Below are 17,142 nucleotides of genomic sequence, written 5' to 3'. Positions count from 1 at the left end.
TGGGGCTGCTGGACAGGACCCGTCCAACCTGCATATGTGCTGTCACGCCCCAGGCATTGTGAGGGCGATGGAACAACAGGAACTGCTTAGGAGTTTCAAGAGGAGGAGGTGGGTGATGGGAAGGAAGATGTTTTGGCGGCTACTGAGGGACAGGAGGAGGATGAGCCCAGGGAACCCCTCTTTCATATGTGTGTCATATATGTGAAGCTTGATGTGGTCTCATGCTGCTGCCGCCTGTCAGTACTCTATTCACTAAAATTGTACACTTCTGGGTGGCATTGATGATGCACTACACCCAGCTCTAGATGCCTCCTCCTGCTGTTGCTGCTGCCACCTGTCAGTACTCCATTCACAAAAATTGTATTACACACTTCTCTGTGGCATTGACGATGCACTTCACCCAGCTCTAGATGCCAGTTGTGTAGAGGATAGATGCAGGGAGATACTTGCACTGTGACAGGGACAGTGTAGGAGCCCTCTTAGTTCACTGTTAGCTGCATAGTTCAGTGTTTTATAGGGCATTTTCTTTTACATGAGCTACTAGCTAGTCAGTTTTGTAAAATTGCCAGCAGTCAGCACATTTAGTGCAAGTTATATTGTGTGTATTACACTCTTAGGTGCTGTTCACTGTGCACATGCACTGAAGGTACATTTGTCGTTGCTGCTACTTGTAGTGCCATGCATAGCTAGTCAGTTTTGTTAAATTGTCAGCAGTCAGCACATTTAGTGTAATCTATATTGTATATTAGTGAAGACACTGCTAATCATCTTTTTTTCACACTGTACACTCACTAAAGCTAATAAAATCAATTGCAGTTCCTATTTATCAAACAAGGTACAGTGAAATTTCTGTGCTACTGTAAAAAAAATACAGGTATTTTACTATTTGATACCTGTTCCCATTTACCAAAGAAGACCGTTTGGTACAGTAAAATTTCTGATCTACTTTAAAATACATACAGATTTTTTTTTTTTTAAGTACATTAGTAATTTATTTGGAAATGGACAAATGTACAGTATTGTACAAAATGCCCAATATTTGAAACAGTTGTATCAAACATACAAAAGTAGCTATAATTACAATAACACAAAGTCAGCGAGCATGCAACATAGCTTGACGCAAATCTAGGAGGTGGATACTTCCAGAGCCAACACTTTCGGCAAAGTAGCAGACTAGGAGACCATTTTTAAAACCCCTGTTCCATGGTGAGGATGTCAAAGAGTTAAACATGATTTCTTGTGCCCACCTGCAGCCAACACAGTTTCCCATAGTGACATATGTTCAGGCCGGAAGCTCCCACGCTCAAGGTGCTGGAGATGCAGATTCTTTCTTCTATTGTCTCTCTTTCAACCTCTTGGCCTCTTGAGTCTTCTACTGGTTCCACATTTAGAACATTTTGCCCAAAAGACAGCCTTGCTCCTCACACAGATTCACCAGTCCTCAAATACTTGACTTTAATCAGGAAAACAGTGTGATGTGCATGAACACCAAGTAAAACTCCTTGCAATCTTCCATTACCAGCTGTAATTCTTCCCAATAATGCAGCTCAGAAAACGTTCACTAGAAGTGGACTCCATATAGAAATGGTAATGAAATAATGCAAATAAAGCTGCTGTGTGAGTTAGGTGGGATTGCAAACATCAGGGAGCCCCAATACAGATATTTTAGTGTTTGATACCTGTTCCTATTTACCAAAGAAGACTGTTTGGTACAGTTACATTTATGACGATGGACTACACCCAGCTCTAGATGCCAGTTATTAATGCGGTTAATTAAAATTAATTCATTAAAATTGTATTACACCCTTCTGGGTGGCATTGACGATGCACTAAACCCAGCTATTCATGACTCTTACCAATGCGGTCCCCCTGGCGATGACCAGGAGCTGACCAGAAGCCAAACATTGCTACTGCTCTCGCTGACCCATGCTCCGTCCCTGGTCCTCCATCCTTTTGCCTAATGTCACCACGCTAAGTCTCCACAATTTTATGGGTGGCATTCCTAACACATGTCATCCTGCCAATGCTTATGCTGCCTTCTGTACACTGTCCATCACACAAAAAACCTATTTGCCTGCTGTCACTTTTGACACTTTTGCTGTCACTTTGCCTGCCATTTTCTGAAAAACCACAAGGTCTTTTAGAACTTTTGTATTTTTTCCTTGTTGCCACTGTTCTCCTACACATACCTAGCAAATTGGGTGGTTTTAACATGTATAGGGGCTTTGCTATTAATGTTTAAAATCGGCCCATTCACTTTAATAGAATTTGCGAAATCGGATCGACAAAATTTTGCGGACCCATCGGAAGTTAGAGGAAATTTTCACAAGACAGTCTCGCTCATCCCTGCTGAACACTAACAGGCATAGGTTATTCAGTTCCAGTGAGAGGAAAAGCACATCAATGTGCTACTGAAATGATGAGCTTTTTTTATAGAGAGCCTAGATATTCTAAGCACATAGAATACATAGTACATGCTAAAAGCAAGGTACACTTTTTTAAAAGTCATGGTGACCACTTTAAATTTCAAAGAAATGGTAGGCACTGGACTCACTTATGTCAACCTAATTTCTGTTTTATTTTTATCTGTGGATGTCAAAATGTAAAATATGTTTGTTTAGCGTGTTAAAAAATTCAGAAAAAGAAGACACCTTAACTTAACTAAATTTTATTCTACTTGGCTATATGTTCTTCCTTCGTCTAAATATCATGCCACTGATCTAACAAATGCAATTTAGATTTATTAGGCTTGCTGGTAGTGAGATGAGGTGGCAATTTAAAATTGTATTAGTTTCAACAGATTTATTTGCATTAGGAGGATGTACAGAACTAATAAGTTCCCATCTGTCAAAAAGGGGAAGTAAGACTTAGTGAAAAAGACACAGCTTTTCTTGCTTAATTTTGATTTCGATTAAAAAAGCACTTATCTTTATCTACTGTTTACAAAGAAGAAAGAAACATCTATATCGGGTATGTACTACTAGTAATCTTTGCTTCGAAAGTTTAAAGAATTTTTTTAATCTTTTTTGTAATTGTAGTTACGAGATAACTGAGAAGCATGAAGAAGTAAAAGCTTAGAACAAAACTGCATAGAGAAACATATATAACTTGAAGTACACAGAATGCTGGGATGGTAATATTGTCACATATGTTGTCACAAATATTGTAATATTGTGTAGATCCTCTTGTGCCATCAAAACAGCTCACTTAGACTCATGAACTCCATCAGGCCTGTGGTGTCTGGAACCAAGATGTTTGTAGCTGACCCTTTATGTCTTTGTCAGTTCCCACAGTGCATCATGTTGCACATGCAACCAGCCATGCATGTTATTCAAAAGAAAACATGATTAAACAGACTAGTTCAACTCTATCCATGTTCTCTGTGGTCTAATTCTAACATTTCTGACTTTCAGCAATGGACAGGATTTGGTCTGATTGTTCTGTTCTACACCCTCATACTCAGCAAGTAGTGTTGCAGTATTTATTCTGACACCTTTTTTTTCTTTTTTAATCTCATGTCCAGCATTACCTTTTTTATCAGTTTGTGTTACAGTATTTCTTCAGTATGATTGGACCAGAAGGGCTAGCCTTTCTCCCTCCCCCATGCACACAAATAAGTCTTGGGTATCTAAGACCCTGTTGCCAATTCAGCAGTTGTCCTTTCTTGGACCATTTTGGAAGGTACTACATACCTGGAATGCCCAACAAAACCATCCATTTTTGGATTTGTTTAGTGATCAAAATTGGACCTTACCAACATCACCGAGATTCTTACAGGTGCCTATTTTTCCTGCTTTCAGCACATCACTATTAAGACAATTCACTTGCTGCCTAATATACTACCTGTCATTGGTTTTAATGTTTTGACTTATCAGTCTTATCTAAAATTTAGTTATTCTGACATTTTATACATTTAACTTTCACTGGTATTCACAAGAGAATGTACACAATGGGCCTGATTTATCAAAGTTCTCCAATTTGGGTGATCCAGCAAACCTAGAATAGATTTCTTAACAGTAATTTGCTATGCGTTAGCAAATGTTTTCACTCCTGGACCAGATCCATTCCAGTTTCCTGGATCACCCAGCTTCACTGATGAAAGTGTCCTCTCCAGCCTTGGAGAGCTTTAATAAATCAGGGCTAATTTTACAAATTCACTGGCAAAACAGGCCTTCCTGCTTAAGGACTTTGACATGCAAAAGCAGTCGATTGATTTTTTAAAAATATTTAATTCATATATATTGCTAAAACATTTCTTTTCATTTATAATATAAAAACAAACCTTCTTGCATTGATGACCATTTGAACCCGTTGTTTGTATTGGATTGGATACAGGAGTATGTATTGAATACAATACAAAATATATAAATTTCCTGCCAATTGCCGAGGGTGACGTAAGCAAACGCAGAGCATTCTAATTCTCTCTGTATTTCCATGCAAAAAGCGTTACATTTTTTTGCATGGAAATTTGACATTGTAGGCTATAATTCTTAGGCATAACTTACCGAAATATGTCCAATACTTAATAAATTTAATGTTTAAAAAAAAATAAAATGTGTATAATTTAATAAAACTGTAGAGACAAGGTGTTTTTATTTCGGTTGTAACCTGATTGTCATACAATGTTGTATGCCAATAAGACTGCACTGTACCGCTCGATTCTATTTTTAGCTACGGTGCCGAGTAAAAAAGGTCGCTGAAAGTGTTTACCCCGAACGAGGCTCGGGGGAACCGCCCAGGAGGTTACGTGAAAGCCAAAAATGTCGAAACGCATCAGTTATACGGGTCAACAGGACTAGAATACGATTTCGCAAGTGTTAAATACATATGGCGCTCTATTTGTATTAAGTGTCAGATGTCGCATGTATAGTGCCGTTTAGGGCCAAAGTGACATTACATAGACCACAAGAATAAATTGTGGCCTATTTCACTTAATATGTTTTGTATTGTTATTTATGACTAATATCTTCACAATACACTACGTTTTTGTGCCAAAAACCCTGCTTTCTTCCTTTCCTTATTTTAATATTTAAATTTCAAAAGGGTTGGCACAGGGTCCTTCTAGAACAAACACAAATATTAAAATTTCCACCATCACTAGCCCTCCAATTTATCCAGTTTGTGATTAAGTAGTAAGGAAACAACAGCACAATAATAAAGTCATCCCTATGCTCCCCACTGCTTGATGTATATTAAGTGTAAAGCTGATAGACACATATTCTTCATTCTTTTATTATATATTCCTTGGTTTCAGTGCTTTATAATTGCGTGTTTACCAATTGGTGGTGTTTAGATTTGGGAATTTGGTTATAAATCTACATTCTACCAGTTACCAGTTACAACCTTGTGAATCTAATCATAATTACCTATATCACTTCTTTTCATAATGCTTAAGGGGGAAAAGAGATTTTGCATGGTTTCTTGTTATTCAACTGAAAAAAATCCAGAATTTTCACAAGACTGGCATTTGGCAGCTGAACCATGGGGAAGTGGGTATTTAGTGTCAGGTGGGGATAGGGCAGACAAAATGTAGATTGGAGATAGATACAAATTAAAATTGGACACCATCCTTTCAGCTTCAAGTTGTTTTTTACTTGTGACCTGTAAATATATTTTTCTTTATACTTTGTCAATCAGTTTAAGTCTCTCTGAATCCCCTGAAGAAGCCAAACAGCGAAACGCGTCAGAAAAAAGACAATTTTCATGATTTGTGCGATTACTCTATCTGACTACTATTCTGATCCTGTATTAACCCCCCTTTCTAATTTCATCCAAACTTCCATGCAAAAAGCGTAACATTTTTATTGCATGGAAATTTATTTTACATAAGTATGCTATAATTCGTAGGTATAACTCACTGAAATATGTCAATATTTAAAAATTTTAATATTAAACTTAAGATAAAAAAACTCAAAAATCTGTCAAAAAAAAAGAAAAGAAATGTAATGTTAGTGTACAGTAGCATATATAATATACAGTTAGGTCCATATTTGGACAGAGACAACTTTTTTCTAATTTTGGTTCTGTACATTACCACAATTAATTTTAAATAAAACAACTCAGATGCAGTTGAACTGCAGACTTTCAGCTTTTATTCAGTGGGTTGAACAAAAAGATAACATAAAACGCGAGGAACTGAAGCCTTTTTTTTTAACAAAATTTCTTCATTTCAGAGGCTCAAAAGTAATTGGATAAATTAAAAAACTGAAAATAAAATGTTCATTTCTAATACTTGGTTAAAAACCCTTTGCTGGCAATGACAGTCTGTAGTCTTGAACTCATGGGTCATCGTCCATCTGTATTATGAAACACCTCCCTCACCTTGTCTTGCACCTTGCAGTGCACCCTCTGTATTTACTTTCATGCAGTCTTCTCTTTATGGTAGACTTGGATATCGATACGCCTACTTCCTGGAGAGTGTTTTTCACTTGGTTGGCTGTTGTGAAGGGGTTTCTCTTCACCATGGAAATGATTCTGCGATCATCCACCACTGTTCTCTTCCCTGGACGTCCAGGTCTTTTGGCGTTGCTGAGTTCACCAGTGCTTTGTTTATTTCTCATGATGTACCAAACTGTAGATTTTGCCACTCCTAATATTGTAGCAATTTCTCGGATGGTTTTTTTCTGTTTTTGCAGCTTAAGGCCGCATGTTGTCTGTTCACAGCAAAATCTTCCACATACTAGCACCCCCCTCAAATCAACTCCAGACCTTTTATCTGCTTAATTGATAATGACATAACGAAGTAATTGCCCACACCAGCCCATGAAATAGCCATTCCGTCAATTGTCCAATTACTTTTGAGCCCCTGAAATGAAGTGATTGTGTAAAAAAAAAAGGCCTTAGTTCCTCACATTTTTATGCAGTCTTTTTTGTTCAGCCCACTGAATTAAAGCTGAAAGTCTGCAGTTCAACTGCATCTGAGTTGTTCTATTTAAAATTAATTGAAGTAATGTACAGAACCAAAATTAGAAAAAAGTTGTCTCTGTACAAAAATTTATGGACCTAAATGTATAAATAATATAATTATATATATATTATATGAAAATTTATTTGTATTGGAATTCAATAGAGCTGTTTTGTATTGAATCCTATTTGAATTTACCACCAATGCACCCGCCTGCACCGATGCATGCACTGATGTCACCGGGAAACCCCAGAGATCATCTCTGCATTGCATGGCTGAGGATCGAAGAAGACAGACGTGTCCCCAGGACCTGCGGGGACCAGCAGGACGCTGGGGGACAGCGACGGAAAAAGGTAAGGGTTTTTTTTTTAGGTTAAAGCTACCCTGAGTGTGATTTGGGATTATCTCTATTTGCAGGTAAAATCCACCCCGAGTCACACTCGGAAATACCGTTAGGAAGGTTAAGCTGACTATATCATATTATCCCTTTATGACAACACTGAGCTTAGTCGGACTCTGTTTAGCTGGAAATGCTATGATATGTTGTGATAAATGTATAATTTTTATTGTTGTCACAAAAAGCCATCTTTCCTGCTGTCTTTTTTATGATGCAGACAAAACGTAACAGCATCAGTATGTGTTGGTTACTTGACTAGTATTTTAAAAAGTATTTATTATTATATATTGTTTTTAGGTAAGCCTTTTTTTTTTTAAAAAAAAATGTTTTATCAATGGTGTGGCACATGTTTTATTTTTACAAATAACAGTTTTGAACCAGGTTTTTAACATGTAATTATTTTTTTAACACACTGGGGCTTAATAAAGCTCGCCAAGAATGTAGAAGATAGATATCATTAGAGAATGGGTGATCCAGCAACCCTTGAACATAGTTCTTAAAAATTATTTGCTATTATTTCGCAAAAGTTTTCAATTTTGGACCAGATTCATAGCAGGATTGCTGGATCATCCAGGTTTTTCCATGATAATCTTCTACAGCCTTGGAGAGCTTTAATAAATCAGGCCTACTATATTGTTTCCAGCTTCTATTTGTCATTGTACTATCATCTGTGAAAGCAAAATCATTGGGACCTTGTTGCCCAGTGTTTTTTAAAGGATTGGTCGCCACAGCAATTAGATTGCGTACATGTTTGTGATAGGTTGCCATTTGACTTACACTTATTTGGGTCCTTAGATTAAAAATGTTAAAAACCCCATGATGCAGATATTACACTAAACACTTAGGTTAAAATGTATTTATTATAGTGGGTGATTGCTGATGGTTAATAAGAAATATAGTAGCCATCACTGACGACCATTTTGCAAAATTACTAGTTGCTTGGCTATTACGCTATGTTTTTGGTGTATTCTGACTCACTGACCCAGAACAAGTTAGCTGATCAAAAAAATTAGAATAAAGTCACAATTATCTGAATATTTGTGAATAAAATATTGAATTGAGACTTTCGGCTTGACAACCTGGGAACTAGACTTGTCAGTATAGGAAGTAAAGCATTGCAGAAGCAGAATCCATGCTTTTTCAGGAAAGTGTATTTCAACTAAAAAGAAAGTTTTTCCTTGTTTTAAATACTATGGGGAAAGGATAGAGCTGTCAGTTCCCAAATTTGTATGTCATCTGTGTTTTTAGTCTGGAGTTCAGCTTTGAGGTATCTACAAATAAGACAGGGGCTTTTATTGTGACTGGAATGAAAATGGTTTCATTTCAGCATGTGAAAATTATTCTTTACCACGAGAGCTGTGGAAATGTGGAACAGTCTTCTGCAAAAATTAGTTCTGCTGACTTAGTATGTTGGACTTGATTTATTAAAGCTCTCCAAAAACGAAGAAGATACACTTTCATTTGTGAAACTGACTGATCCAGCAAACCTGGAATGGATCTGGTCCAGGACTGAAAATATTTGCTAATAAAATGGAAACAAAAAAAAAATGTATTCCAGGTTTGCTTGATCACCCAGCTTTACTGATGAAAGTGTATCTTCTCCAGCCTTTAAAGGCTTCTTTAAATTAGATCCATTGTTTAAAAAATTTGGGTGGATGTGTTTCTTAAGCAGAAACCCTAAATAAATATATGCATTAGATATGTAAATATATATTAAATATGTACAAAGGCAGAATTAGTGATGGATGGTGTGAGCCATCGCATTACATCCCTTGCTGGCAAACATGGGTTATCTTTTGAAAGCAAGGTTTATTCCATAAGGTCAAATTTGTTGGAATTCGACAACTTTATTTCTAAGTCTAGCTGTTTTAGACAACTAATCTCCAAAATATTACCAACTAAATCTGATAGGGGGATTTTCATCTGAGAGGGATCTGAGGTCATTGCCAACATTAATTTCCTGAATCCTAATTTAACCATGGTAGCCTGAGCTGAGATAAAAGAGAGTGAAACCTTTCAGTCAGTAAAGTGTGTTTACCATTCTCAGTAATTCTTCAGTGATTAAAATTTTTAGATATGATAATAATTATATAGGGTACCTTGCAATGCTTTACTTCTCCAAAAAATGTTCTGTAATGATTCATTATCAATATAGTATAGTCAGTTTCTTATACCACATGATCATATTGTGTTTTTTTGGAAGATATGCATGTGGAAGTATCATATGTTCTTCCCTTATTTTATTTCACGTGGTCAATTGGAGGTTTTACTATACTATATTTTCCCCATATATTTCATATATAGGTTTTTGCTTGAAGTTTCATTCGGGTAGTTGTGATGATCCTTTCTATGTTGGAAATCCAGGTATGTTGTATAGGGCATTGAACACATAGATTCTTATCCTTGCTCCAATATATATTTAACAAAAAAAGCTTGAATGCAGAACTGTTGTTGTCAGAGGGCACTTCCGACCCATTTCTATACTCAGATTGGCAGACCTGTCTTCAAGTTAGACATAAATGTTGATTGAATATTCATTCCTTGCTCCTTCTCCCTTTTTGGGGCAATCCAGACCTTTTACACCTGGCCTTACAATTAACCTATGAAAATTGGCCTAAAAAATGTTCAATACTTAATGGATAATAATCACAAAAAAACTTTCCCATACGGTGGCCTCAACACTTTTTTGAGAGAAACTTTTTCTTTATTTACAACAAAATCCTATGTTTCTCGAATTCTGAAAAAATTCTCCTCTTCTGACTGGATGAACCCAATTGATCATTTGTTATCTGTACCTAATCCACGTAGGAAGGCAATTTCAGAGATGTAAAATACAATAAAGAATAACTAAACTGAAAAGTGCCTAAAACAAAAAAAAATACACTTACCTTCAATCCCGCAGGGCAGTGGGATCCATCCGGAGGTCTCTTCTATCCGGTCCCACGTTGTCCCGGGCATCCGTCCCCGAGCTGTCGCTCCGGGCACCGCCATCTTCTCCTCTTCTTTGGATCTTTGGATTTACAGGAAGTTCAAATCTCATGGGAAAGCAAGAGATTCTGTTCCATCATTTCTTTGGTAGGGAAAAGGATTATTTCTATATATACAGATTTACCCAGAACCACTTACTCTGAAGCTTTTCCTGGAGAAACTCAAATTTGTCTTCTAAATGGAATGATAGAAACTTCCCTGGGCAAGGAAAGTTGTACGGAACGTCTCTTTGACATATGGGAGTCCTTTATTGATACCTTTTGTATCTAGTACCAATTTGTATGAAACATGTATTTGATCAATCGTTTTTTTTGGTACTGACATGAGGCTTCCATTGCAGCCATTTTTTCTTGCCACCATGTAATGATTTTGCATGTGTACATTTGCTGTTCTGCCATCTTGTGAATTGGCCTAATTTAGCCATCTGGACGCCCTTTACCTTTTTAGTTTATTGTCACCATACTAAATGATGATGGCTCTTTCACTCTGTATGACTTTATCAGTATCTCACATAATTTTGAAGGAATTTTGGCTAACTCTTTTTACAACATTTCTTTAGTTCATTAAGGTTTGTTTCAGCTTTTCTTAAGATTCCACAGCAACTTTTTGATCTGGTTAAGGTCTGCACTTTGACTGCACGATTACAACAGCTTGATTTTTTTCTGTTTGAGCCATTCTGTTGTAGGTTTGCTGGTGTGCTTGGGATTTGTCTTGTGGCAAATTTTTGCAAAATTTAGTTTTTTCACAGGTAGCCTCATATTTCACTGTAGAATACTTTGGTATACAGAGGAGTTCATGACTCAATGATTGTAAGTTGCCCAAATACTGTGACTGAAAAACAAGCCCAAAATCATCTCTCTCCACCACCATCAGTTCATAACGAGGTGGTTGTGCTATTATGATAAGCATAATCTTGTACATTATGGCCAAACATCTCCACTTTGGTCTCATCTTCCCATAGGACACTGTTCCAGAAGTGTTGGGTGTTTGTTTTGATGTAACTTTGCAAACCTAAGCCATGCTCCCATGTTCATTTTAGAAAGATGAGGCTTTCTCCTGGCAAACCTTTCAAAAAAGCCATATTTGTCCAGTGTTTTCCCAATTGTACTTTTGTGAGCTTTAATATTTAATATGTGTCCTGGAGAGTATGAGATATATGTTTTTTGTTTTTGCAATTACAGGCAGTCCCCGGGTTACTTATGAGAAAAGGACTGTATGTTTGTTCTTAAGTTAAATTTGTATGAATGTTGGAACAGGTACATTATTTTAATGAATGCAATTAGGACAGATGTTTGTCTCAACATAATATTAGGCAGCGTGGTGTCAGTTACTGTATAAAATCCTCACTGTGAGTTATTCACAAACAAAGCAAAAAAAAAAACTTTATGGAGCCTAGACATTCATTAACTTCTGGAGCAAGCTGTGCTTTGATATACAAAAAGAAACAACTGCAGAGTTTGTCTTGGTCAATAAAAAGTTTCAAGAGGCTGCAGAAAGAGCTCACTCACCTAAGATCACCCACAGCCTCAGCTGTGTTTAGCAAGATTTCTAATGCAAGTCAAGCAGACTGCCCCTTCCCCCATTCAAGCCTCTGTTCTGCACACAGTGAGCAGGGAAGCCTGTTCGTATCTAGGAAGCGTCCATATGTCGGATGTCCTTAACCCAGGGACTACCTGTACTCTAAACATAGCACAGTCTGCTTGGACTGCTCTGCATTTGCTTGGAAGTCAACTTCTGGGAAGAATGGCAACTGTCTTTCATGTTTTCTACTTGTAAATAATATTTCTGCTGTAGAATCATGGACACCAAATTATTTTGAAATGACATTTAACCTGCTAGATTGATGGGCAGCAGTAATTTCTAAGATCATTTCTGCGTTTATAGAGGTGGCCATTCTTACTGATTGTCAAATAATAAGGTGCATTTAATTAGCAATTTATATATATATATATATATATATATATATGCACACACAGCAAACACATCTATACATTCTTTTGAAGGAGAACACCGAGGGGTGGATGTCATGCAGACATGAGGAAGAGCCAGAAAAAGGAAATTACAATACATATCTTTCTTTAACTCTTCCCAAATTGATAAGCCATAACAATTGCTTCTACAATCTACTTCCACCTGCTGCAGTTTCCTACCTTAGGACTTTGAAACTAAGTTTCCACATGATCACTGCAGGAGAAGAAACCAGATAAATGTTACCTCCTGGCTGTAAATTACTTGTTTTATTTCAGCCTTTCAGGTAATTGTTTTACTTTGGTGTAGTTTAGATGTTAGACCATCATTCCTCTAATATAAACACACAGTAGGTTCCTCTAAAGTACTCTAAACTGAAACTTTTGTTGTGAATTGTTGGGAAGTTTTGAAAAGAATTTATTGTTTTAAAGTTTTTTTTTACTTTTGGGTAATAAAATGTAACTTTTTAAATGCGAATAGTCTAGGTACATGTGGAATTTTGGAAATGAAACATTAGTGACTAAATATGTAGGCTGATTTCTTCAGGCATATAGAGGGGATTTTCAGAAAAAAAGGAAATTACCTTTCATTTGTCACTTCTAATATTGTATAAATCAGTCATCTGTTACAGAAATTCCAGATTAAAGTCACTCTAAAGTTAGAGGTTGAATGTATTGCTGTTAAAGCGGAACATTCATCCTTGTGCAATCTGATTCCAATAGGTCCCGTGCTGTCCAGGATTTCTTCTCGTTTCCGATGCAGAGAAACTGGCAGATGCACCATGTTGTTTTGTCTTTCTTTACATATATCACCTGATCTCGCATTGCACAGGCATGAGATTGAATGACGTTCTTTCCTGGAAATGTCAAACAGAAGTGCACATATGTGAAATCAGAGCTTTTTTTGCATTTTGGAAAAGCCTCTCCTGTGTAGAAGGAGAAGACCAAAGCCCAAAAGACCAAAGCCTCCTGGGATACATACGTCTCTGCTTTGGGGTTCCACCATGATGTTAAAGATAGAAAGGGTGATCTTCTCCCCCAAAAATAAAAAAAATATATTTTATCAATATATAAAAGAGTTAGCCACCCTTTTATATAAATAAATTATTAAAAATGTCATGATAGGTCTGCTTTAACAGTCTCATTTGGGATCCTTTGGGATTGTTAAGTAGGGATCAGGCTGAATTTATTTACAAAAAAATACCTGTTTATGTGCCAGAAATATACAATGCTCCTGCCTTCCTCCTCTACATGGCAACGCAACTCAGAACTCCTAAGCACATAAAGGTTGATTTTCTAAAAGGAATACTGGCTGTTCACACAGCAGATCGAATTATCCTATTGCAAGAACATATCTCGTAATTTAATCAATGTGATGAAGCTTTGTTCAACCATCCAATTATTTGCAAAAAAAAGGATGTTTTTTTTTTTAATTTAAAACTGGCAAATTGACAAAAAAATGCATTTTTTACTTTTATAATATTATTCGTAATCCTGCTGACTGCTACTTTCGAAGTTCTTGTCCCTGACTGGGCACAAGGAAAATCATGCTGGCAGGATCTAGCTGAACAATGTGATCACAGTGATATCATATTGATCACATGCTCGCTATGTTCATTGGTTCCTAATCACTGTATTAAACATGGCGGCTATCCAATACAGACCTATGATACAATGGGTGTTGAATGCCAGTGCTGCAATTTCATCAATATTGGTAATATTTATCCCCCTTTACTTTAGGGTGCAAAGATAGTGTAATCCTCTGAATAACTATCACAGGGATAATAAGTGTAGTAGTTACATTGATGTCTACTATCTTCCCATTAATCTGGTATGCACCAGCTTCAGATTTCATGGCAGCCCACTGTGTAAAGCTTGCCTGCAGTGTGCTGTAACTTTACTTACCAATCCATTTTTAAGTAAGCCATTCAAATTTATTGGTATTCCCAAAAAACTGATATAATTATTTTACAAACTCAGTAGTCTGAGTAACATAACCTAGATTTCCCCTTTCCTGGGCACAAAATAAAATTTGTTTTGCCTGGTCTCAAACTATTTTAGGGGGAGGGTTTTTTCCTATTTCCGTCACAGTGGGTTTATTGAATTGGGCAATAATTTATAAAGGATTGTAACCCAGAGTAGCAACCTGCTGTAAATTGAGAAAAGAGTAAATGATTGATCATCTCACTAGAATGCTGACCCTCTAGAGTGGTTCATTCATTTTTGTTGCATAACAATAGAAGTGAGGTCTGTACCATTCACATAAATATAAACATTTTTTTTTATTAGAATCCAACAGACCTAGGCTGATAGTCATATTCCAAAAGACTTTTGGCATTTTCTGGTATATGGAGCAAACTTTTCTTTTAGAGATATTCTATCCATTCATCCATCCAAATACTCTATACTTAAGAAAGTCTGAATACCTTTAAGTTTATAATTAGGACAGTTTGTTATTTACAGCTTTTATAAGTAGGGATGAGGTTTGTGTTTGATCCTGCAGGGTTTTTTTGGATTCTCTGTTGTGTGATGTTTTTAATTTTTGCTAACTTGTCACCTATGCATCACACCTACATACTCTATGACATGTAGTCTGCTTCACCCTTTAACTTTTGGATTGATGACACCTGAAGCTCCCATCACCTGATATTATGACACCCCCAAATCCCTTCTGACACAATTATTGATGGTATTACCAACCTTTACCCTGTACTTTACTCTGCTAACTATGCAGAGCACACATGCACAGCTGTTATCTTACCAATGACAATACCCAAAATTGCTCCTATGGAGTGATAAAAACTCTGGACGCCTTCTTACCAGAACTGATGACTTGCTTTTGTTTTGGGCTGATGATGAACACAGACCCCCTTTGTCATTTGGTCACTTGCAGAAATCCTTTTCCTCTCATGGACCCCTCCCTACTCTGGACCAATGACACCTGTGGTCTTCTTATTCCAGTGAACTACCCCTTGGACTGATGTTACCCACAAACATCTCTTACCTTAAATGTTCGCCCTGCCAACAGGCACATTTTCCTTATTCTATTTTTACAATTTCTTTTTGTGACATACTGTGACCCTGCAGCACTGTAAGTTAATTATAACTCAGAAGCGACAAGAAGGAACAATTGTTTAGTAGAGATAAGTGTAACTTGTTCTCGGGCGGTTTTTCATATTTCTACAAAAAGTTTTTAGCTGGTTCCTGCTTGCTGGTGTCAGTGATGAAGGTTTCGTAACTTTGCATTTGGTAGACTTTTCTATTTTGCAACATATTTAATGGTATTTCAAAAGTAGTTGTCTGAGATCATTCCTTAGCATTCCTGTCAGTTCTCATAAACTGGATTTTTCTTTTTAAAGCTTCAGTAAAGAGGAAGTAAAGCAGCATCGCCTGCTATTTACTCACGTCAAATCTATTGCTGTAAATAGGTACTACAAGCCTAAGTGACATTATGCTTTCTGTAATGTGAAATATTTCGTCCCTCAGTTAGAATTAGGTAAAAAAAATGATATTATATCATTATTATTATATATATGAAACACTCTGGAAGAGTGATTGCTTCATCACAGTGGTATCTGGGGAAATGGCAGCTGCAGAAGTAAGTAGTTACTGGCATCTTTGCAGGGAATGGTTTATTGGCACTTTCGTTTCTGCATCCAATTTCTAGACTTAGGGAGCTTTAGCTTGTGACATGGTAAAGGTGTATTAGAGGTGTTAAAGATACAATCTTAGATTGCCAGCTCTTATTGGCTCTCCTCCTTCTGTGTCACTATCTGTGTCTGTCTGTCAACCCCTATTTAATGTACAGCACTGCATAATATTTTGTTTATTATATTATATAAATACTGTTTATTATTACTAATAATAATAATATGCCGCAGAAGAATGTTAGACTGCTAAAGATCACATTCTATCCCTTCTCCAAACCAATGCCCTTTCTACTGTCTGCTGGGGTATGGGGGCCACAGCCTAAGTACCAAAGAGCTAGAACAGGGGTGTCCAAACTTTTTGCAAAGAGGGACAGATTTGGTGAGGTGAAAATGTGTGGGGGCTGACCCCTAACCAGGGTTGGTGTGAGCGTGGTCTGCGCGGGTCCCGCACAGCACACTCCCACCTGGGTGACGTGAGGGATTCCCTGTGCACAGAGTCCGGTGTCAGTGCAGGCTCTGTGCCGAGCACATTCTTGGAGCCAGAGTGGGTGTGGTCTGTGCGGGTCCCACACAGCACACGCCTACTAAAATGAAGTAGGGGATTCCCTGTGCACACATGGGACTCCCATCCTGACAAATATGCCCATTCGATTATGCCCGAAATTGCAAGGCGGATGATCAACAATGCTGGCGGGGGGCATAATATTATTTTTTGACAGAGGCTGCGGGCCGGTAAGAATCTGAAACCGGGCCGCATTGGCCCCCAGATTTTGGACATGCCTGAGCTTAAAGTTAGGTACCTGCGATTTGAAATGCATGTTTCTACCCCAAAATTTTAGCTGAGGGTACAGTAGGGAACAGATGGAACCTTACTCACTTCTGCTTTGTTTGACTTCAGTTTGGAAAAGCTGGAAATTATTGCCAGTTATATTTATAACTTTATAAGTATAACAGTATAATATTTGGTCTAACAAATAAGAAGAATTATTGGGTATTTGTACACCATGCAAGAGGCAGGGTGGGAGGAGTAAAAAAAAAAACACTGTTCTACTGCGTTTTACATCCAGAAAGACTAACAGAAAAAAATGTCACTACAAAGATGCAATTGGATGCAGGCCTGCCTTGTAAATTTGGATGTGATTGGTTATACAAAAAGCAGAGAAAGAGTAAACCACAGGACAGACTTTAGGAAGTACACTCCTACTACCTTCTACTGATCCTGCGGTGTGGTCTGTG

The 17,142-nt window shown here is 37.3% G+C and overlaps 1 long non-coding RNA gene across 1 annotated transcript; it reads right to left on the bottom strand.

Annotated features, from left to right (window-relative positions):
* Positions 1 to 12,836: 12,836 nt before the first annotated feature.
* Positions 12,837 to 16,846, bottom strand: LOC140340659 (uncharacterized). Its single transcript, XR_011922700.1, has 2 exons — positions 15,077 to 16,846; positions 12,837 to 13,113 (listed from the first exon to the last, which is right to left on the bottom strand). It is a non-coding gene; the product is annotated as an uncharacterized lncRNA (long non-coding RNA).
* Between the last annotated feature and the right edge of the window lie 296 nt (positions 16,847 to 17,142).

The sequence above is a fragment of the Pyxicephalus adspersus genome, chromosome 1 (assembly GCF_032062135.1).
Source record: "Pyxicephalus adspersus chromosome 1, UCB_Pads_2.0, whole genome shotgun sequence".
In the NCBI taxonomy this organism is placed as follows: Eukaryota; Metazoa; Chordata; class Amphibia; order Anura; family Pyxicephalidae; genus Pyxicephalus; species Pyxicephalus adspersus.
Note: the sequence above shows the minus strand (reverse complement) of the source record. Positions and strands in the feature narration are given on the sequence as shown.